General features: G+C 39.7%; 1 protein-coding gene across 1 annotated transcript in view; it reads right to left on the bottom strand.

The window, feature by feature from the left end:
• FMN2 (formin 2) overlaps positions 1-25,694 on the bottom strand; it is a 336,742-nt gene that overhangs the window by 171,890 nt on the left and 139,158 nt on the right. The window lies entirely within an intron of this gene.

The following is a 25,694-nucleotide window of genomic DNA, read 5'->3' as shown; positions in this document are numbered from 1 at the left end:
GAGTCTGTCATACAGAGTGAAGTAAGTCAGAAAAACAAATACCACATGCTAACACATATAAATGGAATCTAAAAAAAAAAAAAAAGGTTATGAAGAACATAGGGGCAGGACAGGACAAGAATAAAAATGCAGATGTAGAGAATAGACTTGAGGACATGGGGAGGGGGAAGGGTAAGCTGGGATGAAATGAGAGCATGGCATGGACATATACACACTACCAAATGTAAAATAGCTAGCTAGTGGGAAGCAGCCACATAGCACAGGGAGATCAGCTTGGTGCTTTGTGACCACCAAGAGGGGTGGGATAGGGAGGGTGGGAGGGAGGGAGGGAGATGCAAGAGGGAGGGGGTATGGGGATATACGTATGCATATGGCTGATTCTCTTTATTGTACAACAGAAACTAACACGGTATTGTGAAGCAATTATACTCCAAGAAAGATATATAAATAAATAAATAAATTAGATTCCACATATGAGGACAATTGGAGTCCCAGGACAATATACAGTAATTAAATTGACAGGCACTCCAAAAGCTTAAGGTTGAACACAACTTGAAAGCCAGCAATTTTCAATAACGTTTTTTGCTTTTTCAACTTCAACCACCATTCTGTGAAAACGCACAATAAAATGACAAAGAGACAAGTCTCGGTGCCCCTTACCCTGTCTTTCCACTGCCCCCTTTCCCCCTTCTATCCTGGGGAGGGGAGGCTGGGCACATTGGAACAGGGTCCCATCCTCCAACACAAGCACAGAGGGAAGGTGGGAAGCCAGCCAGCCCTGGGGTAGGGACACTGCTCCTAATTCCACCAGAGACCCCTGTGGGTTAGCAGCAATTCTGGGTCAGAATTCCAGCTCCAGGTCTGTCATATCCTTGAGCATCTTATTACATCACTCAGATCCTTGTGTCCTGACCTGTAAAACGGAGGATACACATCACAGAGTGGGTGATGTAAGGATGACCGAAGATACAAAGCAGTGCTACCTGCTCAAAATGTGGTCACAGGCTGCGGCCAGTCCTGTGTGTTACTTGTCCCCCTAAGGGATAAATATGTACAGAAATTAAGAGAAAGTGTGACAAAAACCCAAAGAGAGACATGAAATCTATCTTCAACAGGTAAAACATTCCTCCATCAAATTGCTATAAAATTTCTAATTTCATTTTTCTAGTAATTCATACATATTGTATTTTCCAAAAGTGTCAGGACATAATGAGTTGGGGATTTAAAGAAAGACTGGCCCTTCACTAAGTTTGAGAGCCACTTGGGCAAAGAACTTACCCAGGCACAAAGGACAGTACCAAGATGCTACAGACTGAATGTTTTTTCTCCCAAAATTAGTATGTTGAAACCTAATGCCCAATGTGATGGTACTTGGAGCTGGAACGTTTGAGAGGGGATTAGGTCATGAGGGTGGAGCCCCAATGAATGGGATTAGTGCCCATAAAAGAGACCCAAAGAAACCCCTCATCCCTTCGACCACCTGAGGACACAGCAAAAGGACAGCCGCCTATGAACCAGGAAGAGGGTCCTCACCAGACATTGAATTGCTGGTGTCTTGATCTTGGACGTCAGGCCTCTAGAACCATGAGAAACAAATCTCTGTTGTTCATAAGCCACCAAGTCTAGGGTATTGCGTTACAGCAGCCTGCACAAACTAAGGGACTTGGGAAGCAAGACCAGAATGATAATGAAGACTCTGATCCCAAGTCTACTCATAACACCCCACTCCTTCCCCTACAGCCGCAGGGCTTAACGACCGAAGCAGGTCCCAGTGAGGCCACGGGGTTCCAGGGCCCCTCAGCATCCTACATGGAGCCTCAGGTTCAATATTAAAGCCATTTTAAATCACAGATTATTCTTCTAAAATAAGTCAGAAAAAAATTATTGTGAGGAAAGCAAGAGAGGTCATGTAGAACAACACAGTCAGGAATAATTTAACAGTTTTTTTTCATCTTAAAGAAAACCAAGTCAAAAGCAGTAATTTGATCATCTTAGGTGATCCCTTTTACCTCTGAATAAGTGATATAGGAAAAATAATTAAAGGATAAAAATAATCTTAAAAGAAACTATTATTACTTACTTCTTCGGAAATACATGTTAATTTTTTTAGATTTGATAATTGATTACAATAACAACAAGGTGATAGCCAAGCACCTCCATGAAGTGAAATAAAGTCTGTCTAAATTATTTAAAGGAGCATCTGAGTCTAGCCTGGCAGGAAAATGATAACTCCTCCCCTCTTCTCACGTGACAGCCCCAAAGCCATCACAACAGAGCGGACAGTGAAGCTCGCATCAACTGGAGAAAGAAAATGTAACGAGTGAGAAAAACTTCACTCTTCATGAACCCATCCACTAGTAATTTTAAATATAATCGAGAAATCTCAGGTCACATTGAAAGTCAAGTGCTTTGGGAAGGAAAGATAGGCCCTTAGTTCCCACTCACATGCTTTAGGGCCTAACAGTGAAAAAGTAAAACAATGTAACACTAATTCACTAAACATGCCTATCAGAATTAGTGGCGAGCGTAACTCCCATAATTAAAATTAGGGAGAAACTCTTAATGAGTCCTTAATAGAAGACCTGCAAGCAGCAGACTAGCGTCCACATTTCAAATGAGCAGAACAATGAGCGCTCAACACCGAACAGCTGCACACGCGGCCGCCTGGGTGCTTCGAACACGCACAGACTTGAAAGGAGAATAATGCAAAATAGCTTGTTAATTTTTATATTTATTACGTGTTCAGATGACGGTATTTTAGATGCACTGTATTAAATTTGCCATCAACATTCATTTCACCTATTTGTGGATTTTTAATGTGGCTACTAAAACGTTTAGAACTGCATTATATTTCTATTGGGCAACACTGATCAAGAAGATCTAACAACTCCAGACATACTGCTAAACTCATTTAGCCTGGACAGTAAAAAACAAAAACAAAAACAACCTCCCTCAAAAAAAAAAAACAAAAAACAAAACTACATGCCACTTTGTTCCCTATTAGACAGTGTAAGTGTAACAGGTCAGAAGTAAACACAGAGGGACCATGTAACACAGATGCCAGAATCCGAGCTCCATGAGTGAGTCTGGGAAGATTCTCCTTTCCACCAAACACAGGACTCCAGAGAATGAAAAATGACCTATTCAAAATCCTTTCCCGGTGAGGTTGGGATGGGGGTGTGCTGAATTGGGCGATTGGGATTGACATGTATACACTGATGTGTATAAAATTGATGCCTAATAAGAACCTGCAGTATAAAAAAACAAACAAAACAACTAATACTAAACTTTCATTGGGTTATTTGTATGGAAATATGTTAATATAAATGTTTCAGACATTACATGAAATTTCTAAAAATCTTATATTTGTATTTGTATGGAAATATGTATGGAAATATGTTAATATAAATGTTTCAGACATTACATGAAATTTCTAAAAATCTTATATTTGTATTTGTATGGAAATATGTATGGAAATATGTTAATATAAATGTTTCAGACATTACATGAAATTTCTAAAAATCTTATATGTTCTGGTATAATGTTATAAGTAATAATCCTAGTTATTACTTTAAAATGTATATCTCAGAAATAACTAATTTTCTTGTCAACTGCATTATTATGAACTTTCATCAAATCTTTAACCGTGGTCATTTTTAAGTCTCTTGTCATTTACAGACAGTTCTGGGTGTACTCTGATGATTTTGCAAATATGTTCCTATAAAAGGGTTTCATCTTCAAGAAATTCATGGAAAAGACTCTGACAAGTACAGGTTTCTGGTAACTGACTGTACTGCTGAACTGAATGAATAAGCATTTTCAGAACTCTAATGAAAAACTGATGAACTCATAAAAGTGCTAACAAAATATCAAGATGAAAAAAAAAAAGAATTACATGGGACTGAGTGAACTGATGAGGATGAGTATAATTTTTGTGACTTTCTGTCTGAATTTAAAAAAAAAAAAATCCCACAAGGACTCAGAGGCAAAGAATATACAAATCAATTTTCACTGCAAAGTAAAGGAGCTGTTACAGTGGAGGATTACTGGACTGAATGTCAATATTATGACATAGTATGAGTGTGTTTCATGTTTGGTAACTGCAATCATTGTTGCTTTTGTTGTGGTCATCCATGTACAATGCTTGGTGTCAGTCTATTTATCTCTTGTAAAAATAAAATACAGTGTGTGTGTGTGAAAAAATAAAAAAATAAAAAAATAAAGCAAATATTGCTCTAAAAAAAAAAAAAAAAAAAAAAAAATCCTTTCCTTTTAGACTGGGTTTGAACTTTCCTACTGACCAGATGTGGTTCACAAGACTTGCTGATTACAAAACCTAACCTAAATGAAGCTACTTAGAGAAATTAAAATAATGTTATTTTTTTTAACTGTTGACAGAAATCATACCTGATGTTTTTTAAAATGTCAATTTCAGCATCAAAATAGTAGAAGGTAAATAATTCACTATAATATCAAGTCTCAGCTACAAGCACTGCCTCCTGCTAAGTGGATGCACTTCCACACCCATCACAGAACCTGCCCCTACGACGTGTTCCGAGGGTTCCCCTATGGAGCAGGGCATATGCCCTCGTCTGACCCGACGCTCTCGGAAGGAGCCTAACACTGGCAACAGTCAGTTCTCTCCCCTCAGACACACTCCTTGGACCCTACATCTTCTATTTCATCCTCTTTAATGTTTTATCCTTTCCCCAGTATCATTTCATCCATTTCTACTGTCACTCAGGAAACAGTATCTCTCGGGGTCTTTAGACATCAGTCCTCCAATTATTTCTCAGGATTCTCCCCCCTAACCACGGCCTGACCTATAAGCAGTCTCTGCAAGCCTCGCTCCTGCTTTATTCTCTACATTCTACCCAGACGTCCACAGCCTTTGGAAAGGTCTCATGTTGAGTGTGTGGGCAGCTCATGGTTCTGAGTCCTCTCTGTGTGTTTCACTAACCCCTGGGGGTCCCACCTCGGGGGAGGTCTCCCTCCTCCTTCAAGTCAGCAGGGCCCAACTCTAACCCATTCATTCAACAAAACTAAGGACTCTGTGGCAGGTCCCATGCTTAAGAGCTTAGGCTGCAAAATCCTCTTCAGCTTTTAACAACAGAACGTCTGCATTTCAGCTGGGGATGTGTCTGGCCACTAACACAGCATTTTCCACGGCCTACGTTACACCGAGGTGTAGCCATGCCACCAAGTTACGGGCAACGGAGTGCAGGGAGCAATGAAGCTCAGCGGCAGAAAGGAATGCTGTCTTGGACTCAAAGACAGAATGAAGGAACTGAGCCACCCTCGGCGTGCTAAACCCTGGGGGTTTTGAGACAGCAAGAGGTAGAAAACGAAACCCTGGACAAGCCGGTGGAATGGAAGCACTCGACCTCCCGGGCACTCGCCAGTGCAGACTTCCCCTGAAAGAGGGAAACTGACTCTCCACCCTTGTAAGTCACGGTGGAGGCAGTCAGAACGACACTGTAACTCGTACGCCCACCAAGCAAAGGCGTCCTGCACACATGGCCAAAGTGATGGGCAAACTCAGCAACCCTCAGCAGCCGGCTCGAGGAGACCACCCCCGTCACTGGTGCAGACCCGGGCTTGGGCTCGGTCCCAGATCCGGTCACACATCAAGGTTCCCGTATTTCCTCAGCTTCCCTTCCTCTCTCGCCCAGCCTCTGGGGCAGGTCCTTATCTCCTCCTCGTAGAAAATGCAGGAGGCTTCTGCCCTCAGGACACCAGGCCGGACCCAGCCCACATCCTGTAAATGCTGCCCTTTTGTCATTCCTCCTTAAGAAACAGTGAATGGCCCCTTACCATCTGCTCTGTTCTCCACTGTCAACAGCACTGACCCTCACTGCTACCCGGTCCTGGCATCAGTCTCAGGGCTGACTTAGGACCCTCTTCCTACTATCATCAGAAGTGCACTCTCCTCCCATCATATACACTGGAGTATATAGAAAGTGAACTTATCTTCACTCAAAAGTGAAGGATGCTTATATGGGATTTAGCAGAGCAACAGGTGGTCAAGGTTCTTAGTGCACACACACGGGCAGGGAGAGCTGCCCTTCTGACTCACAGCACCTCCTTCTCTGATGAATGTCAAGCCTCAGGGCAGGATCCCCAGCCTCCCGGGCATTGGAGCAGCCTCCCAAGGCCCTGCAGACCACAAGAGGCATGGACACTCCATGCCCTGCAGTGATTTTCACGGAAATGCGAACTAATTTCTCTTGGATAAACACACATAGAAGCAACACTAGTGGGTTATGTTGTATATATATTAAACTTTAGGATTTACTACCAGATAGATTTCCATTTGTGTTGTCCTTGTTTGCAACTTCAGTAGACTAACTAATGAAATGAACAAATAAAACTTCACACTTTTCAATAGTATTCATACAAACATAGATGTGATAAAAAATTAAGTATCTCAGAACAAAATCACAAGGTTAAATAAATTACCCAGGAACCTCGAAACAAGTTAGGTGTTTTGGAAAGCATTACTCATGTCACTGGTGTCCACAGAAACACACACATGAAGGACACACAACACTAAGTTAGATGTTCACCAAATAAATTTTCATTTCTTTACCCAAGAACATTAGCTGAGCATTTAGAAGCAGTGGATATAGAAATACAGTATCAGACATATTTCAGGTGTCCATAAAACTACTGAATACATTTCTAGTGGATAGCTAAATCATGTCAGCACTACAGTCAGCTGCATAGAGATGTTGATTAAAAGTAATTTTGAGTGATCTGTAAGAATACAGCATCTTTGGAAAGTACTATTGGCAAATGTTTACTTCTAGATTAGATTTTTCTAGCCAATTCACTCTGCATCACTCCTACAATCTGTGGGTAATATGTTCATAGAATACAAACTAAATCAGATCAAAATAATCATCTTTTTAAAAAAAATTCATTTAGAAGTCAAATAAAAGCAATTTCAGAGTCAGATGGTATTTGGGATTATGAAGGTTTGTTTCTCCCAGCTCAGCGTTACTCTCTTGACTTTTGGGCAGCGAGAAGGCAAAGAAACTCGAGTAGCCTTTGGAATTGTACACGTATAACTCAACTCCGACCTTCTCACAAACCTTAGGCTTATTTCCCTATCTCCTTATCCTACCCTATGGAGCTAAAGTACAAAGTTCAGTGCTTCACAGATAGTCAGTATTCAATAAAGAGCCATGGAGTGAATTAACACTGTGTGGAATCTCGTTATCCTACTGTTCCTATGAAATCCCCTACATCACTGCACAGTGACTCCACCTCAGGGGAAGCCATAGGTTACAGCCTGTATTTCATTTGTCTATTTCTAAAAAATCCAGAGACAGGAAAGATATTGAAAATGCCGAGTGGTAAACAAAAGTATAACAACAATACCTCAGGGCAGGAAACTGACAAAGGGCAAGATCCAGATGCAGGAAAGCCCATGGTCTGTACAAAGGGCTGAGCCAGGGGTGCCAGCAGCCGACGTGCACAGCGGAGCCAAGACGATGTGTGTGGTTCTTATGAACATCCCTGAACATTTGCTAGGCTGGTGGCAAGACTCATGCACCAAGAGAGTCCACCAGCAGTCAAACAAATGGATTAACTCCTATGAAAACAGAATGGTTACCCCAGCCCTCAAATCACTTCTTTGTTTTATGAGACAAGACCCAAGATCCAAACCCCAGCCCCTCCTAAGACTGGCCCCATTTGTGTATAAGATGACATCTCTCCAACCTCAGCTGCTCCTAATGGAAGCAACACTGATTTGCTGGAGACATGGAAAGAAGTGTCACTTTCAACTTTCTAAGGCACTTCCATGAAAAGCTAAGCCCAGAGTAGCAAACAAGAAGAAAATGAAACCCCTGAAAGAAACCTCTAGAACAGTTTAATATACATATGGCCTTTTCAGAAAGTCTAATAATTAGAAAACACATCACTTTAAGGCTGGTAATGGACCCAGGCCATTGTCTTACTGCGTTAGGGCCTGAAGTATCAGTTAAAGGCCTGGCTAGATCCCCTGAAGATTCTCTAAAGAGAACGGATGATGCCACTGAGGGAAGAGAAAAGTCCATTTTCAGGTAATCACCTGAAAGGAAATCACTCTTCTTCTACCAATGGAACCAAGTGGACATAAGAACTAAAGCTGTGCAAAAAAGGCGTTAACTCTCAACAGAAACTCACACCTAACTTCCACAGTGGCTCACTCGTAGGCTAAATCTGTGTGAGCTCCAGACATGACCCCACATCCTTTATGCCCATCTCATTACCAGCACAGGCTGATTCTACACCAAAAACAACCTCCCAGGGGAAAAGGAAGGGACCTCACACATTACATAACAAGCATGAGTAACCTGAAGAATTAAGATATAGACACCTTAAGAAGAGAAAATATGAATAATCAGGAGCTAGTAATCATTAAGGTACCAGCCTTTCAGGTATGATTCTTTCTGCAATCCCATTCTTTCCTTTCTGACATTGGGGAGGGTGTGAGAGCAGAGATGGGTCCTTATTCTTAGAGAGAACAGTTGACTTCTACCACCTGAAGACAGGAGAACCTTAGGCTCACTGATGTAAGATTATGTACTTAACAAATCAATAACTCATCTAAATGAAAAGGCACTTTTAAAAGAAAAGCAAATGAGTACACAAGCCGTTTTACAAATACATGTTCTTTCACGTCTTCTCAGATTGCTGCCTCAACCTAGAAGCTCCTCTATCTCATCAGGCCAGGATGACAGCCGAGCTCAGGTTCTCAGCTCGTGTGCAGAGGGACCCCGGGACAGTAAGGCGTCATTCCTGACTCACTGCATTATCTCAGGCTTCCTCTTCTTCTCCCTTTCCGATTTTTGAACTGGAAGCCAAAAAACCAGTAACTAAAGTACAGGCAGGAAAGAGAATGATTCGAGTTTGTATGACTGCTTTGATAAAACATGACTGGGGAACTAAGGTCAGGAAGTAAAGGAGTGAGTAACTCCTTGTTTTCTCAGAAGGACCACAGGGAACACAAGAGTTACCCTCGTCTGATTCAACACGAGTTTCTAATTATAACTCATCCATGGGGAGATTGACACACACATATCTTTTTGGTAATGAGAGAAGGTTTTTACACACTTCCTAAAACAGAAGTCTTGATTATTCTCCAACATCACAATAATGATAAGCATGACATATGTCTCCTTGTGGTAGAAAAGAAACAGACATGCAAACTCAGACTGGATTTCAGCTCAAAGAGACACAAATTGGCATCTTCACATATAATGCTCGAGTGCACTCACCCTTCCAAGGCCTCTTTCCCTTTCTTCTACAATGGGTTTTCCCTTTTCTGGAAGTTCTCTACACCCTTGGTATCTTCTCCAACAGAAGTTCTGCCCAGTGTGTAAAATGTCTTTGGCCCTCCTCACCTTTTCCTCCTCTTTTCAGGGGTCATCGGGAAGAAGGTTAAGGATCATGGCGAGGGTAGGGGGTTCAGTGCCACCTGAGGAGGTTGTTAATGCAAAAAAAATTCAATAATTTGTACGAATTTTTTCTGCCCTTCTTTTTTTCTTTGTCCCCCTAGAAAAAACAGCTGATACTATGGGCTAAAGCAGGGGTTCCCAACCCCCCAGCCACAGACTGGTACCAGTCCGTGGCCTGTTAGGAACTTGGCTGCACAGCAGGAGGTGAAGGGTGGGTGAGCGAGCGAAGCTTCATCTGTATTTACAGCCTCTCCCCATCGCTCCCATTACCACCTGAGCTCCATCTCCTGTCAGATCAGCAGCAGCATTAGATTCTCACTGGAGTGCGGACCCTACTGTGAACTGCACATGCAAGGGATCTAGGTTGTGCGCTCCTTATGAGAATCTAATGCCTGATGATCTGAGGTGGAGCTGCGGTGGTGGTGTTAGCACTGGGGAGCGGCTGCAGATACAGATCATCGTTAGCGGAGAGGTTTGACTGCACAGAGACCATAATAAATCAAATGCTTGCAGACTCATATCAAAACCCTATCAGTAAGTGGCAAGTGAAAACAAGCTCAGGGCTCCGACTGATTATGCATTATGGTGAGTTGTATAATTATTTCATTGTATATTACAATGTAATAATAATAGAAATAAAGTGCACAATAAATGTAATGCGCTTGAATCATCCCAAAACCATCCTCCCTTGCCCCGGTCCGTGGAAAAATTGTCTTCCATGAAACTGGCCCCTGGTGCCAAAAAGGTTGGGCCCCGCTGGGTAAAGGACAGTCTGACTGGGATAAATGAAAAAGAATGGACTTATTATAACAGCTACCAATCAGTTTAAAACCACCTTATCGAAGAAAAGGATCCAGGGAAGAAATGAATCCATGTACTGGAGCAACCGCATCCCCACCGACATCTCTTTCATCCATTTGAAAGGCTGACTTACATACACCCCAGACCTTAGAGAAACTATGAAATACAGAGACTGTGGCCAGCAGCTATCTCAATAGTTGTCAGGAACCTATTTCCAAAGTTCCAGATCATTGGACGTGCAATGTTTGAGAAGATCTGCCCCTTCCTTCTCTTTCTTTGTATGAAAATACAGAATGAGGGGTATGTAAAAGTCTGCTTTCACCCCTAATTAGTAAGGGAGACTGGGTCTTACTCCCTCTAAGATTACTTTATTGAGTTTTCAGAATACGTAATATCTTTTCAAATGTAAACTTTTCTGTGAAACTTGGGGTGAGTCTTCATAAAGATATGTTATTCCTTTCAAATGACTTCTGTGTAGTTAAAAAAAAACAATAATCTTAGCAAGAGAGATGGTTTCACATGCTTTGAGAAGAACATTTAAAAAGAAGATAGACTCATACTCAGTAGTTTTCTAATAACTTTAGTTTATTAAGTGCCTGTAAAAGCTGAACGAATGAAAAAAGTGTGGGCAATACATAAGCCTCTGAAAATTTACAACAGGTTATATTTTTTTTAATTCAATTTCAGTGTAAGTAAACACACAGAAAAGATAAAATTAATATATGGGCAAAACAGCAACACTGCAATAAGTTAGGCAAGAAAGATGGTGATAACAATGACAGATTCCATATACACAGTCCTGGGTGACCCGGTGTAGCTGTGCAACAAGGGGGAATGGGATGGTTCTCAAAACAGGGAGGTGAAATCTGTAACCTCAACAATGGCAAACGTGATTCATGAAGCTGAATCAAGATAAACAGAGGGAAAACTGGAAGCAAACAACAAATCACTGTTTGGTATGAGTTGTGTGTTAAATACATTTTCTATAATTTTGTATTTTGGCTGCAATACATGAAATGCTAATTTCACCTCAACATGGAATATAGGAAAGAGTGCAGATTCTTCAACAACATGAAATTGTAAGTACAGTTAAGGTAGCCATGCTCATGCCTTAGACACATCAGCAGCTCACATGGCCCTGCTAAAAAGAGGTGTATAAATACATGAAAAAGATTTTGCAAGTAGGTTTCTAATTCCATAGTGTTTTATGATTTCAAACGAGGTAAAAGAATGAGCAAATGGAAGAGACCCAGGAACACAGATGTTCAGATACTCGTGGTAAACACGGGACACGGGTAACGATGTTTCCTGAGAATGTGGATAAAATGTACGGAGTGTGTTATCAGGAAGAAAACACGCAGTGAGCATAAGTGAGATCAGCCAGTGCCCGGGGCTGCTCCGGAGAACAGGGACCTTGCCCACAAGGAGAAACTCAGAAGGGTGATAAAGACCTGATGCAGATTTGACAAGAGGACTTACTCCAAACCACTGTTTCTGGCCCTTGAAGACGTCTGCTGGATAAATAACACCAAAGAGGATCACCTCACACAGGGCTTTACTCTGTTTAGGTGGAAAATCTCTCAATAAACCATGTCTTAAAATTGAAAATACAAACTGTCAAATCAGTTGAAAACCAACTTATTATTTCAAGTCATCCCTGAAACGACTCCAAGCCCCTCAGCCGTTCCTCCAGGTTAAACAACACAGGGTCTCAAATTTCCAGGCCTTCAAATCTCTATTCAGAAGTTGTGTTTTTTCCTCCAAGTTATATACACTATTCTAATTTCACCAACAGTATAAATTGCTTTTAAACTGTACATTTTACACTAACACCTCCTTTCCTGTTTCATTTTTTGTATCACCAAAACATTGAGAATAAACTAAAACCATGTTGCCATTTGATTATATTCTTCATGTGCATTTTATAATGATCAGACTTTGAAATTAAAACAAGCTTTAGCCATACTCGGTAGAAAAAAGGGGAAATATTTCTTATCTTTTTAAAAGGGGAAATTTGGTTTGGTCTTATATTTGGCTGCTTTGTATTTTGGGGAAGACTTAATCTGGAATCCAAAAAGCCAGTCTAATGAGTTTCTGTTTTGTTTCTGGAATGTGAGTCCTCTCCATCTACCTGCTTCCTATGTGGCAGTATTCAAAAGCAAGCTGGTATTACTGTAATAGGAAAGTTCATACTTAGCAGAAGACAGCCAAGTGTGTCTGGCATTGCCAGGGTAACACTGAAACCTAACTTTCAAAACAGCAACAAAATGTTACTTTTTCTTCTCTCGCCACTTAGAGGCTGGAGACTTGCTCAGTTTCTATCAAGCCCTGTGCCCATCTGGGCTTCAACAAGCGTGTCTCACCTCAAACTCCAGCTTCTAGTGCTCCTTCAAAAACATGATCATTTCTAGAACAAAGCAGGAGACATTCCATCCTAATATGAATAACTTCAGTTATTACACTAATTGATTAAAGTACAGAAAACCTTAGTAAAAGGGGCCGCAAGTAAAGCCACCAACATTAGGTAGAAAAGTACTAAAAAGAGATACTTTGTACTATACTTAGAGCTAAGAAGTTATAAAGAATCACCTGCTTATGGTCTATGGAAAGTTTTAATGACATTAGAATGAATTCATGTGGAGAAGTACACAAAACACAAAACCATCCATAAAGATGGCCATGCAGATCAATTAAAGAAAAACTTTGCCTACATTCCTCAAGACACAATGATTGTTATGATTATACAGGGAAAAGCAATAAGAAAACGTACCTGACCTCTGCAAAGCCGTGACTGACTGCGGCCTATGCTCAGTCTTCCTTTTGCCCTCATTCAAGTTCACTGACATCACTCTCAGTATATTTCCCCATAACTTCTGGGTGGTAAGGTTTATATTAGTTTCTCAAAATATTTTGTAAAACTTGCTATTTTGAAGTCACTTTTCCTACTCTAGTTAAAATTTGTTAATTATGAAAGGATAGGCATTTCATTCACTTCTAATCCTGACACAACCTCATAGAAAACAATTCAATACAACCACCAAACTTAAGTCACTTTTTTGGTTTTGAGGCTAAACATATGTAAACAATGGTTTACAATGGTACCATAATTAGCAGCAAATTAAGTCCTGCTTCTTATGTTATGATGGAGGCATTCTTATGCCTATGGAGGCATCATTAACTAACAGTTTTGGGTCTGAATTCACTCTCTTCATGTGTGTAAAGGGTAAGAGATCACAGGAGCAAGAGCACATGGGACCTCACACATCACATTCCTGCACATGGCGGGGGGGGGGGGGGGGGCGGGGGGGTAGAGCTGAAGGTGCCAGGATGGCCAATTTTAGTTTATGAACCGAGGTTTAGGCTTAATAACACAAATCTCCTCTGCCTCACGTGTCTGTTCAGCACACAAGTTAAAAACACAGAGGGCCTTAGATTTTGCTTTCAATCCTCTTTCATACATAAGGACTTGAGGGAAGAAAAATCCTCTGAAGCTTCCACTGGTACAGGTGGTAAACCAGTTTATAATCAAAGTTAAACCAATAGTGGACGTAACCCTCATAAACACTGTCCCGGAGTGTCCGCGGGAAGGCCAGTGGGTCTCCTAAAGGGGTTTTCATTATGTTCCCAGGGCCCATGTTCCTAAAGAGAAAAATCAGTCCATAGCTTTAGCATTTTCATCAAGAGAAAGAAGACATCAATTTCTCCTTCAGAAGTGAATGGACTCTTGCCTATAAAACTGTTTTGTTCTGTAAGTCAAAAACAAGCTTATACTTTTGACAATACACTTTCAGGGAGGTTACCTTAAAAGATTTTTAAGTTTGAAAAAATTATTATTTACCCAGAAAATTATAGTCTGGCATGATTATTCTATGGGTAACTGGAGCTACCTGAAAAAATATTTACTTTCTCATAAAATAAGATTTTTACTGATAATTACATGAATAGGAAATTAAGACTGGGAATTCACACTGAAATCCAGAGCTGCATCTTCCCCACACCCTCTGCACACTGGTTACTGTCTTTCCTTTGAATTCCAGCCATCCTAGTACATGTGAAGTGTGTCACATGGTGGTTTTGAGTTTCATTTCTATTCACGTCTTTGCCCATCTTTCAGTCAGGCTGTGTTGTCGTCATTTCATTGAGCTGTAAGAGTTCAACACATATTCAGCATATTAACCCCTGATCAGATACAATTTGCAAACACTTTCTCCCATTTTGTGGGTCATCTTTTTTATTTTCTTGATAATATTGTTTGCAGCACAGATATTGTTCATCTTGATGTTGTCCAACTGGTCTATTTTTTTCTCTTGCCATATGTGCTTTTGGAGTCTATCCAAGAAACCACTGCCCAACCCATGGTCATAAAGATTTACTCCTATGTTTTCTTCTGAGTTTTATAGTTTTAGCTCTTATGTTTAAGTTTATGATCCATTTTGAGTTAACTTTTGTTCACAGTAGGAGTTAAGAGGTACAAATTCATTTTTTTGCATGTGAATGTCCAGTTGTCTCAGCACCACTTGTTGAAAAAACTTATCCTTTGCCCTTGAAATGTCTTGGTACCATTGTCAAAAATCAATAAACCATAAATGACACTATTTATTTCTGGGCTCTTAATTCTATCCCATTGACCAATACATCTACCCATATGCCTGTGCCACACTGTCATAATTACTGTATCTCTGTAATCACTGTATAATCAGGAAGTATAAGTTCTCCAACTTTATTCTTCTATATTTTTTTTTAATTTTTATTTATTTATTTATTTATGGCTGTGTTGGGTCTTCGTTTCTGTGCGAGGGCTTTCTCTAGTTGCAGCGAGCGGGGGCCACTCTTCATCGCGGTGCGCGGGCCTCTCACTATCGTGGCCTCTCTTGTTGTGGAGCACAGGCTCCAGACGCGCAGACTCAGTAGTTGTGGCTCACGGGCCTAGTTGCTCCGCGGCATGTGGGATCTTCCCAGACCAGGGCTCGAACCCGTGTCCCTTGCATTGACAGGCAGATTATCAACCACTGCGCCACCAGGGAAGCCCTTCTATATTTTTTTGAATATTCCGAACCCCTTACATTTTCATATGAATTTTCAAGATTGGCTTGTCAATTTCTGAGGGGGAAAGGCAGTTGGGATGTTGTCTAGACACCGTGTTGAATCTGTGGAAAAATTTGGTGATGTCTTCTATCTATAAATACAGTGTGTCATTCTGTTTATCTGGATACACCTTAACTTTCTTCAGGGTCTTCTAGTTTTCAGTGTATAATAAGTCTTAGACTTCTTTTGTTAAATTTATACCCAAGTATTTTATTTTCTGATGCTATTATAAAGGAAATTGTCTTCCTAATTACAGTTTCACAGTGTTAATTGCTAGTGTCTAGAAATAGAATTGATTTTTGTACACTGATTCTATATCTTATTCAACCTCATTGAATTCCTTTATTATTTCGATTAGTTTTTTAGTGGATTCCTTAGGTTTTTTATATACAAGATCATGTCACCTACAAAGAGAGACATCCCAATCTAGATGCCATTTACATAATTCCTTTTCTTGCCCAACTGCCCTGATGAGAACCTCTAGCATATTGTTAAACAGAATTGGTGAGAATGTACATCCTTCTCCCCTTCCAGATCTCAGGGCAAAACATTCAGTCTTCCCTGTGAGCTGTGGGTTTTTCACAGACGCTTTCTATCAGGTTGAGGAAGTTCCCTTCTATGCCCAGTTTCCTTCGTGTTTCGATCATGAAAGACTGTAGGATTTTGTCAAATGCTCTTCCTGCATCTATTGAGATGTTCACAGGGCTTTGATCCTTTATTTTGTGTATTACAGTAATTGATTTTCATAGATGAAACCTTGCATTCCTAGGATAAATCCCATTGGCCATGGTGTATAATCCTTTATACATTTTGCTGGATTCAGTTTGGTAGCATTTGGCTAGAATTTCTGTCTATATTTGTAAAGGATATTGACCTGTACCCTTTTTTTTTCTTGTGATAAATTTGCCTGGTTTTGATAGCTGAGTGGTCTCACAGAATGAGATGGGATGTGTTCCCTCCTATTTCATTTTTTGAGATTGTGAATGACCAGTGGTAATTCTTCTTCGAATGTCTGATATAATTCACCAGTGAAGACATCTGCGACTGGGTTTTTCCTTGTGGGTAGTTTTCTTGGGGTTGTTTTGTTTGTCTTTTACTGATTAAGTCTCTACTTTCTATTCAGATTTTCTATTTCTTCCTGAGTCAGTTTTTCTAAGAATTTGTCCATTTCATCTAAGTTAACTAATGTGTTGTCATATGATTGTTCATAGTACTCCCTTATCCTTTTTTATTTGTATAAGATCAGTAGTGATGTCTTTTCTTTTATTCCTGATTTTAGTAATTTGAATCTTCCTATTTTTCATGGTCTAGCTAAAGTTTTGTCAATTTTGTTATCTTCTCAGATATTCAACTTTCAGTTACATTTACTTTCTCTATTATTTATTTCATTTATTTCCACTCTAGTGTTTATTATTTCCTTCTTTCTACTTGCTTAGGGCTTACTTCGCCCTTCTTTTTTATTTTTTAAGGTGGAAGGTAAGATTGATTTCAGATATTTTTTCTTTTTTAATAAGATACTTACCACTATAAATTTCTCTGAGCACTGATGTACTTGCATAGTACTAAATATATTTAATATATTGTTATATATAAAATATGTATATATTTATATACAATATAAAATTTAATTTATTGTGATTTCACCTATATTCATTTCAAAGTATTTTCTAATTTTTCTTGTGATTTCTTTTTTGAATCATTTGTTATTCAAGGGTTTAATATTTACAGATCTGAAAATTCCCCAAATTTTTTATTGATTTCTAATTTAATTCCATTATGATCAGAAACCACACTTTGTTTTTCAATAGTTTTAAACTTATTAAGGCTTTGATCTCCTCAAATTTTTTAAGGCTTTTTTGTGTGTGTGTCCTAGCATATGGTCCATCTTGGAGAACATTCTACGAATGCTTGAGCAGTATGTGTGTTCTGCTGATTCTGCAGATGCTGAGTGGAATGCTCCATGTCTCTTAGATCTAGTTTGTTTATACTGTTGTCCAAGTATTCTATTTCCTTGCTTATCTTCTGCTTAACTTTCTATCCATTATTAAAAGTGGGCTATTGTAGTGTCCACATAGTATTCATTTCTCCCTTAAATTCTGTCAGTTTTTCTTCATGTATTTTGGGACACTGTTGTTAGATGCCTACCTGTTTAGAAATCTTCCTGGTAGATTGACACTTTCATTATTATGGAATGTCCCACTTTACCTCTGCTAACATTTCTTTTAAGTCTATGTTGTGTGATATCAGTATAGCTACTCCAGCTCTTTTATGGTTGTTTAAAGTTGTTCTTTTTACTTCCAACCTATTTATATCTTTGAATCTGAAGTATGTCTCTTATAATACAATATATACTTAGATTTCTTTTTATCCAATCTGACAATGTCTGCCTTTTGAGTGGATTATTTAATACATTCACAGTTAAAGTTATTATCCATATGGTTGAGTTTATATCTGCTATTTTTCATTTTGTTTTCTGTATATCTCATGTCTTTTTTGTTCCTCTGTTCTTCCTTTATTGCCTTCTTTTGTAATGGATGGATACATGGATTAAGTGGGTATTTAATTCCTTTAGTGATTTCATTTTATACGGTATTTGAGTCTTCTTAGTGGTTGCTCTAGGTCTTACAATATTTATCTTAATTTACCGGAATCTACTTCATATTTATACTGACTTAATTCCAGAAACATAGAAACTTCACTCCTCTATACGTCCATTCACTCACCATCTGTTTATGTTATAGCTGTTACACATACTGTCTGTGATTTATATATGGTACAAACTGTTATCATCAATTTATGTAATTATACGTCTTTTAAAGAAGTTGAGAGAGCGAAGGAGAGAGATATATTCATATAACTTGCTATATTCACCTTCTTGTTTACCCTTTATTGTTCTCTTCACTGTTTTCTGTAGATTCGCATGCCATATGGTGTCAATTCCTGACTGTGACACAGCTTTTGTTTCTACTAGTTTCCTTTGTTCTCAAATATATTTCATTTCTGGGTGTCACAGGCTCAAAAACATACAAATTGTTTTATACAGTTGTTTTTAAGTCAGTCAGAAGAATCAAGGAGAAGAAATACACAGTATTTTGTGTAGATGAAAATTATGTTTACCAGTGGTAGGTTGTGTGTGTGTGCGTACATGCAGGTCTGATGTAATTTACCTTCAGACTGAAGAACACCCTTTTAGTATTAGAAGGCAGGTCTGGTAGCAAGAAATTCTCGCAGTTTTTGTTTATCTGAGAATGCCTTTATTTCACCTTCATTTATGAACACTTGTTTTGCTAGATGTAAGATCTTGGTTGGTCGCTTTCATTTCAGCATTTGAATATGTCATCCCACTCCTTTCTTGTCTCCGCTAGTTCTGGTAAGTCTGCTGCTAACATTGCTGCAGTTTCCTTGTACGTGACGAGTTGTTTCTCTCTCACTGCTTTCAAGACTTTTTCCTTTACATTTGGCTTTCCACATTTTGACTAAGATATAACTAAGATCTCTTTGTATTTGCCTACTTGAAGTTCATGAAACTTAGATGCGTATATGAGTGTTTTCATCAAATTTGGGAACTTTTCACCCATTACAACTTCTAATAATTTTCTGCACCTTTTTCTCTCTCCTCTCCTTCTGATACTCACATTTCATGTACATTGGTCACTTAATGGTATCCCACATTTTTCTGAGGTTTCAACTTCCTTTTTTCTGTTTTTCAGACTACAGTCTCTATTGATTTATCTTCAAGTTTGCTGAGAGTTTTTTTCTGCCACCCGTCACAAACCAATTGTTCAACCACTTAGTGCTTTTTTTTTCATTTTAGTTATTGTATTTTTCAGCTCTAGAATTTTTAAATAATTTCTTTTTGCTGATGTTCTCAATTTGATGAGACATTATCATCATACTTTCCTTTATTTCTTAGAAACTGTTTTCTTCAGTTCTTTGGAGACATTTAGAATGGTGCTTTGAAGTCTATTTCTGTTAAGTACAACACATGGACCCCTTTGAACAAAGTTTCTGTTGCCTGTTCATTTGCTTCTCTGTATATGGGTCACATTTTTTTGCTTCCTTGTATGTCTCGTTTACTATTGTTGAAAACTGGACATTTCAGATAACGTAACAGCAGCTCTGGGTACGGACTTTCCCTTCTCAGCCTCAGAACTTATTGAGTATGTGTTTGCTTGTTCATTTGCTCAGTGACGTGGTCAAACCCACTCAGGGAAGTCTGTTCCTGCTGCAGTGTGCTACCTGACCTTCCTGCACACACGCTTCCCCACGTTTTTATCTAAAGCGAAAGCTAAAGAGTGTGCTTCCGCTCCTTTAACCACTTAAAGCTTTACCCTTAACCACTCTGTGGGTGAGATACAGGGCACAACTTAGAGCAGGGATCTCTAAACCCCCGTACTGGTCCGTGGCCCACCAGGAAATGGGCTGCACAGCAGGAGGTGAGTGGCGGGTGAGCAAGCGAGGCTTCATCTGTATTTACAGCCACTCCCCATCGCTTGCATTACCACCTGAGCTCTGCCTCCTGTCAGATCAGCGGTGGCATTAGATTTTCACAGGAGTGCGAACCCTACTGTGAACTGTGCACGCAAGGCATCTAGGTTGCATGCTCCTTATGAGAATCTAATGCCTGATGGATGATCTGAGGTAGAGCTGAGGCAGTGATGCTAGTGCTGGGGAGCGGCTGCAAATACAGATTATCATTAGCAGAGAGGTTTGACTGCACAGAGACCATAATAAATCAATTGCTTGCAGATTCATATCAAAACCCTATCAGTGAGTGGCAGGTGACAATTAAGCTGCATCTGGTGGTAGGATTTATAGTGGCAAGTGAATTGATGTACTTCAATTGTACAGCTGCATTTGGTGGAAGGCTTGAAGTCAGAATCCGACACTTATTTTAGTCCACGTGTGTCCCGCCCATTATTTTATTTACCACTTCCGTCCGTGCCTCTTTCTTGCACTGTGCACTTGCTCAGTCATAGTTTTCGTAAGCCCACAAGTTAACCCTAGCTGAAATAAGTAAAAAATAAACATCACTGGAGAGCTTCTTTGAAAAGGGGGAAAGACCCAATGATGAGACAACAGAAGACTCTAAGACTGCCAACAAAAAGAAAGCTGCATTTAAAAGAAAATACAAAGAGTCCTACTTAAATTATGGGTTCATTGCAACAGGTGATTCACATTCTCCAAGCCCGCTTTGTATAATATGTGGTGACTGGCTATCCAACGAAGCTATGAAACCTTCAAAATGGCTTCACCACATGGAGACCAAGCACCCTGCATTAAAAGACAAGGCTTTGGATTTTTTCAAAAGAAAAAAAAAACGTGAACACAAAGAACAGAAGCGATTATTGAAGGCCACCACTTCATCAAATGTATCTGCACTGACAGCATCATTCTTAGTGGCTAACTGCATTGCTAAAACTAAGAAGCCCTTTACTACTGGAGAAGAGTTGATCCTGCCTGCTGCTAAGGACATTTGCATGAACTTTTAGGAGAGGCTGCAGTTCAAATGGTGGCACATGTTCCTCTCTCGGCTAGGACCATAAGTAGATGAATTGATGAAACAGCAGAGGATATTGAGGCACAATTGTTAGAGAGGATTAGTGAGTCTCCATGGTATGCCATCCAGGTTGACGAATCTACCGATGTTGACAACAAGGCAACAATGCTTGTTTTTGTGCAACATGCTTTTCAGGAGTATGTGCCTGAGGATATATTATGTGCACTTTTGTTGCCAACCAACACCACAGCTGCAGAACTATTCCCAGTCTTTGAATGATTACATATCAGGAAAACTGAATTGGTCATTTTGTGTCGGTATATGAATGGACGGAGTGGCTGCCATGGCTGGACGGCTTTCTGGTTTCACTACTCTGGTCAAAGAGGTCGTTTCTGAATGTGAGTCTATGCACTGTGTCATCCATAGAGAAATGCTGGCTAGCTGAAAAATGTCACCTGTTAACAACGTTTTGCAGGATATGATTAAAATTATCAACCACATTAGAGAACATGCCCTTAACTCATGTCTGTTCATACAGCTTTGTGAAGAGATGGACACAGAGCACACACGTCTTCTCTTATACACAGAAGTGAGATGGCTTTCTAAAGGTAGAACACTGGCCAGAGTTTCTGAGTTACGAGAGCTGCTCCAGAGATTTCTTTCAGAAAAAGTCACCAATGGCAGCACATTTCAGTGACACAGAATGGGTGGCAAAACTTGCTTACTTGTGTGACATATTCAACCTGCTCAACGAACTCAATCTGTCACTTCAGGGGAGAACGACAACTGTATTCAAGTCGGCAGATAAAATGGCTGCATTCAAAGCCAAACTGGAATTATGGGGCCAACGAGTGAACATTGGGATTTTTGACATGATTCAAACATTAGCAGAGATTTTGAAAGAGACTAAGCCAGGGCCTTCTTTCTCCCAGCTGGTGCATGATCACCTATCTCAGTTTTCAAAAGAGTTTGAGCATTACTTCCCAACCACAAAAGACCCCCAAACTGGGAAGGAATGGATCCACAACCCATTTGTGAATAAGCCAGGTGAATCGACTTTGTCCGTGAAGAGGATCAACTGCTCGAGATCGCAAATGACGGTGACCTTAAAAGTATGTTTGAGACAACTTCACATCTCCATACGTTCTGGATTAAAGTCAAGGCGGAATATCCTGAGATTGCCACAAAAGCACTGAAAAGCCTGCTTCCATTTCCAACATCCTATCTTTGTGAAGCAGGGTTTTCTGCAGTGACAGCAACCAAAACGAGATTATGGAGTACAGTGGACATAAGGAACACACCTCGGGTATCACTGTCTCCCATCCCTCTCAGATGGGACCATCTAGTTGCAGGAAAACAAGCTCAGGGCTCCCGCTGATTCTGCATGATGGTGAGTTGTATAATTATTCCATTATATATTACAATGTAATAATAATAGAAATAAAGTGCACAATAAATGTAATGCGCTTGCATCATCCCCAAACCATCCCCCCACCCCGGTCCGTGGAAAAACTGTCTTCCACAAAACTGGTCCCTGGTGCCAAAAAGGTTGGGGCCTGCTGCCTTAGAGGGCAATTACAGAATTTTTTTCCCACACTGAGCCAGGAACTAATAACTTGGATTTTCTCTAATTGCTCCTGAAAATTTGCAGTCTTGGGCATGCACACAGCCTTCAGGTTGCCAGACATGACGGACTTTATTTTTAAACCTAGATTAGGAGTTGTCCCCAGGTCAATATTTGCACAAAGGTGTGTTTAAGACACTTGTGCAATGAAGATCCCACTCAGTTCTGATGAGTCTGATGAGGTTTAGGGACACTGTCCTGGTGCCCGTGTCCTGCCCTGATGGCTCCTGAGTGGGGGCAACGTGCACGGCCTTCCTGACATCCAGGGCTGACTGTGATCCGTGGACGGCCCTTCTCGGCTGTTTCCCTAGTTCTCCGTGGTTGCCTGGAACAGAGCTTCTGCAACAGGGGACTGAGGAGAGTAGAGATGCCAGCTTCCTGCCCTCCCAAGGTAGGGCCACAGCCACAGACAGAGACCGTCCAGGCTGCACACACCAGAGGCTGGAACGGAGCATCTCGGGGCTCAGACGCTGTGGGTCTCACTGTCCTAACTGAGTTTCAGGAGGTCTTTTTGAGTGGGTGTTTCTCCATTTCCTCTGTGCCCTGAGGACAATTTCCAGAGACTTTAAATGAGTATTTTTGTTATAATTCTCATCAGTTAAATTTTTGTTTTGCTGGGAAGAGGACCTGTCAAGCTGCTGGTCTGTCAGTCTAGAAGGCCCATCTCCAAAGAAATTTTTAACATGTTATTTCAGATGGAGTTTCAAGTTACAAGTTTAGTAATTTTAAAAATTCACTTATTAACAAAACCAAAAAATAAGCAGCAATGTTAGAAATCTTCCATTATGAACATCGTTTTGAAAAAGAAACATACATTTACTTGTATTTTGGTTTAAATAAAAAAGGTTTAAATAAAAAAACTAGAGATATAAATAAGAACATTAATTTTTCTTCTAAGTCTTAAATTTGTGTCCCCAAATAACTGGGAACATTTTTCAGCTTAGGTCACAGGAGGTACCGTGGGAACAACCAGTCTACTGTCAGCATCATCACCTCCCACGGGCAAAGGCAGGAGCTATCATAATGGTAACTGTGTAAGTCAAACGAGAAATAAAATTCTCCTTTGCTCTGGGATAGTCCAGAATCCTGCCACTGTCTATGGTATAGAAACGTACATTCCACTATGTGGCACCAAGACATCAAAATTAACTTCAGGTCTAATTTACCTAAATTCAATTCTCACTCTTATGTCTAATGAGAAAAACCTAAAGACTTTTGCTGGAGGATGAGAAGGACACATAGTCAGAGAAGGGAAATGGCTGTCAACAGCCCATGTCCACATCCCTGAAAGCATCAGACAGGAGCTCCCCGCACAAAGAAGCCTGCTGCTCTACTGTCTGATTTTCTAGGGTTTTAAACAAGATGCAGGGAAATCTCTGCTCGTGGTGTTACTTTCAAAATCCATCCCTTATTTCTCTGTACATGTCTGAATGAAATACATTCTTCAAGGCCTACTTCAAGCCTCATCTCCTCCAACAACCTCACCCTAAGTCCAGCCAACTCGCTCCATTTCAGTCCTGACCACGGGCAGCGCCCACTGTGACCAGAGTGGTTAGTGCTGGCTCTCCCTGGCATGGCTGCTGTTTTTCTTTGCTGCATTCCTGGCTGAAATGGAAAAACCCTGTTCCCATCGGATCAAGAAAGGGATGCAACAGTGAACGTAATTTGTGCCCCACTTCCCTCCAGTTTTCCGGGTTCTCCACACTAGCAGTACTGATAAAACACTCTTCCCTCATCTGACCAAAAATCCTTCCTCACTTTTGCAAGGATGAGTTTTAGTTTCCATAGATAATCATAAAAGGTAATGAATCTCAAGTATATTTTCCAAACAACCCTTTTTTCAATGTCCATAGGTCATAATAAACAGAACACCCCAGCCGTTAAAAATTAATACCCTTTTCTAATATACCTAGTCCAACAAAATCTTAATATCATCATAGTATGCAAATATGAAGTCCAAAAGAATTAAACTTCAGCATCATGATTAAATTTTTGCAATTCCAAAGCACAATTAATCAGATATAATTTTCCTAATACATCTAGCAAGGTCAAGGATCATTAGCCTAATTATATTTCCTTTTTATTATGTCATTAGGCTTTTTGCTTATTTGTTTTGTATCCATTTACTTACAAGTATAAAAATAATATTTTGACCAAAAGAAAATTTTTAAAAGAGAGGTTATTATTGTTGCATTCTTTGAATTGACTGGGTATGCTCTACAAATAATTATAGGAAAAGCATCTCCAAAAAAAATAATGAATCTTTCAACAAGTAAAACAAAGCTAGGATCCCCAAAACGTATGTTCGTCTAAATATAGCCTTGTATTTTGATGTAGTTTTCTACGTAAATACACTTTTAAGGCTTGCAATAGAAATGTATTCTATTATTGATAAAAACAAACATCCTGTTAAAAATTACAAAGTACCAAATGTTTATGATGTATTCCCCAAAACAGATCTAAATTGTCTTATTATAAGATATTTGGTATTTCAGACATTATTTTAGGTCTATGAGACAAATAGAACCATCCAATCAAAACACACCCTTGCCAGCTACGACAGGAAAACTTAACACCGATACAGACAACTAGACTTATACCTCTCAGATGATCATTCAGGCCATAAGCCTGTGAACACTGAAATATCAACTGATTATGATAAAACATATTTTTTAATCTAAAGATAAATATTTGCACTTAGTAAAAGTAAAGCAGAGATTCACAGGTAAAATACATACGCTTTTTTTCTTTTCCAACCAACAAATCTTACAATAGTATTTGAAGTACAGCTCACACGTTTTCCCAGTGCCCCAACATAGTAGGAAAACTCCTTTTAATGGCAATTACTATTTCATGTAAGAATACTTGGAGGCGTTACATTACACACTCCCACTTAGGAACATTTAAGTAATGAATGTTTCTTTTCCCATTGTTATTATGAACTTTTACAATACACAGAGAAGCCTTTTTAGAAGTTAGGTCAGCAAGCACAATGGCAAGATTGAACAAAATACCAAATGTCTTTTATTAACTCCCCTAATAATAAGTAGCAGATTTAACTATCTATTTTTCTAATCATATTTCCAGAAGCTAAAGCCAAACAAATATTTAACTATCATGAATTCTTTTTCTCCCCCATTCTTTGGGCAGAGCATTTTAATCTGATAAATAGAACAGAAGAAACCCAGGAAGAAATTCATTTGTTGCATTAAATGGTTATATAAATGGCAATTATGTA

The sequence above is a fragment of the Balaenoptera musculus genome, chromosome 16 (genome assembly GCF_009873245.2).
Source record: "Balaenoptera musculus isolate JJ_BM4_2016_0621 chromosome 16, mBalMus1.pri.v3, whole genome shotgun sequence".
In the NCBI taxonomy this organism is placed as follows: Eukaryota; Metazoa; Chordata; class Mammalia; order Artiodactyla; family Balaenopteridae; genus Balaenoptera; species Balaenoptera musculus.
The sequence above is the reverse complement of the archived record's forward strand: the minus strand, read 5'-3'. Positions and strand labels throughout refer to the sequence as shown.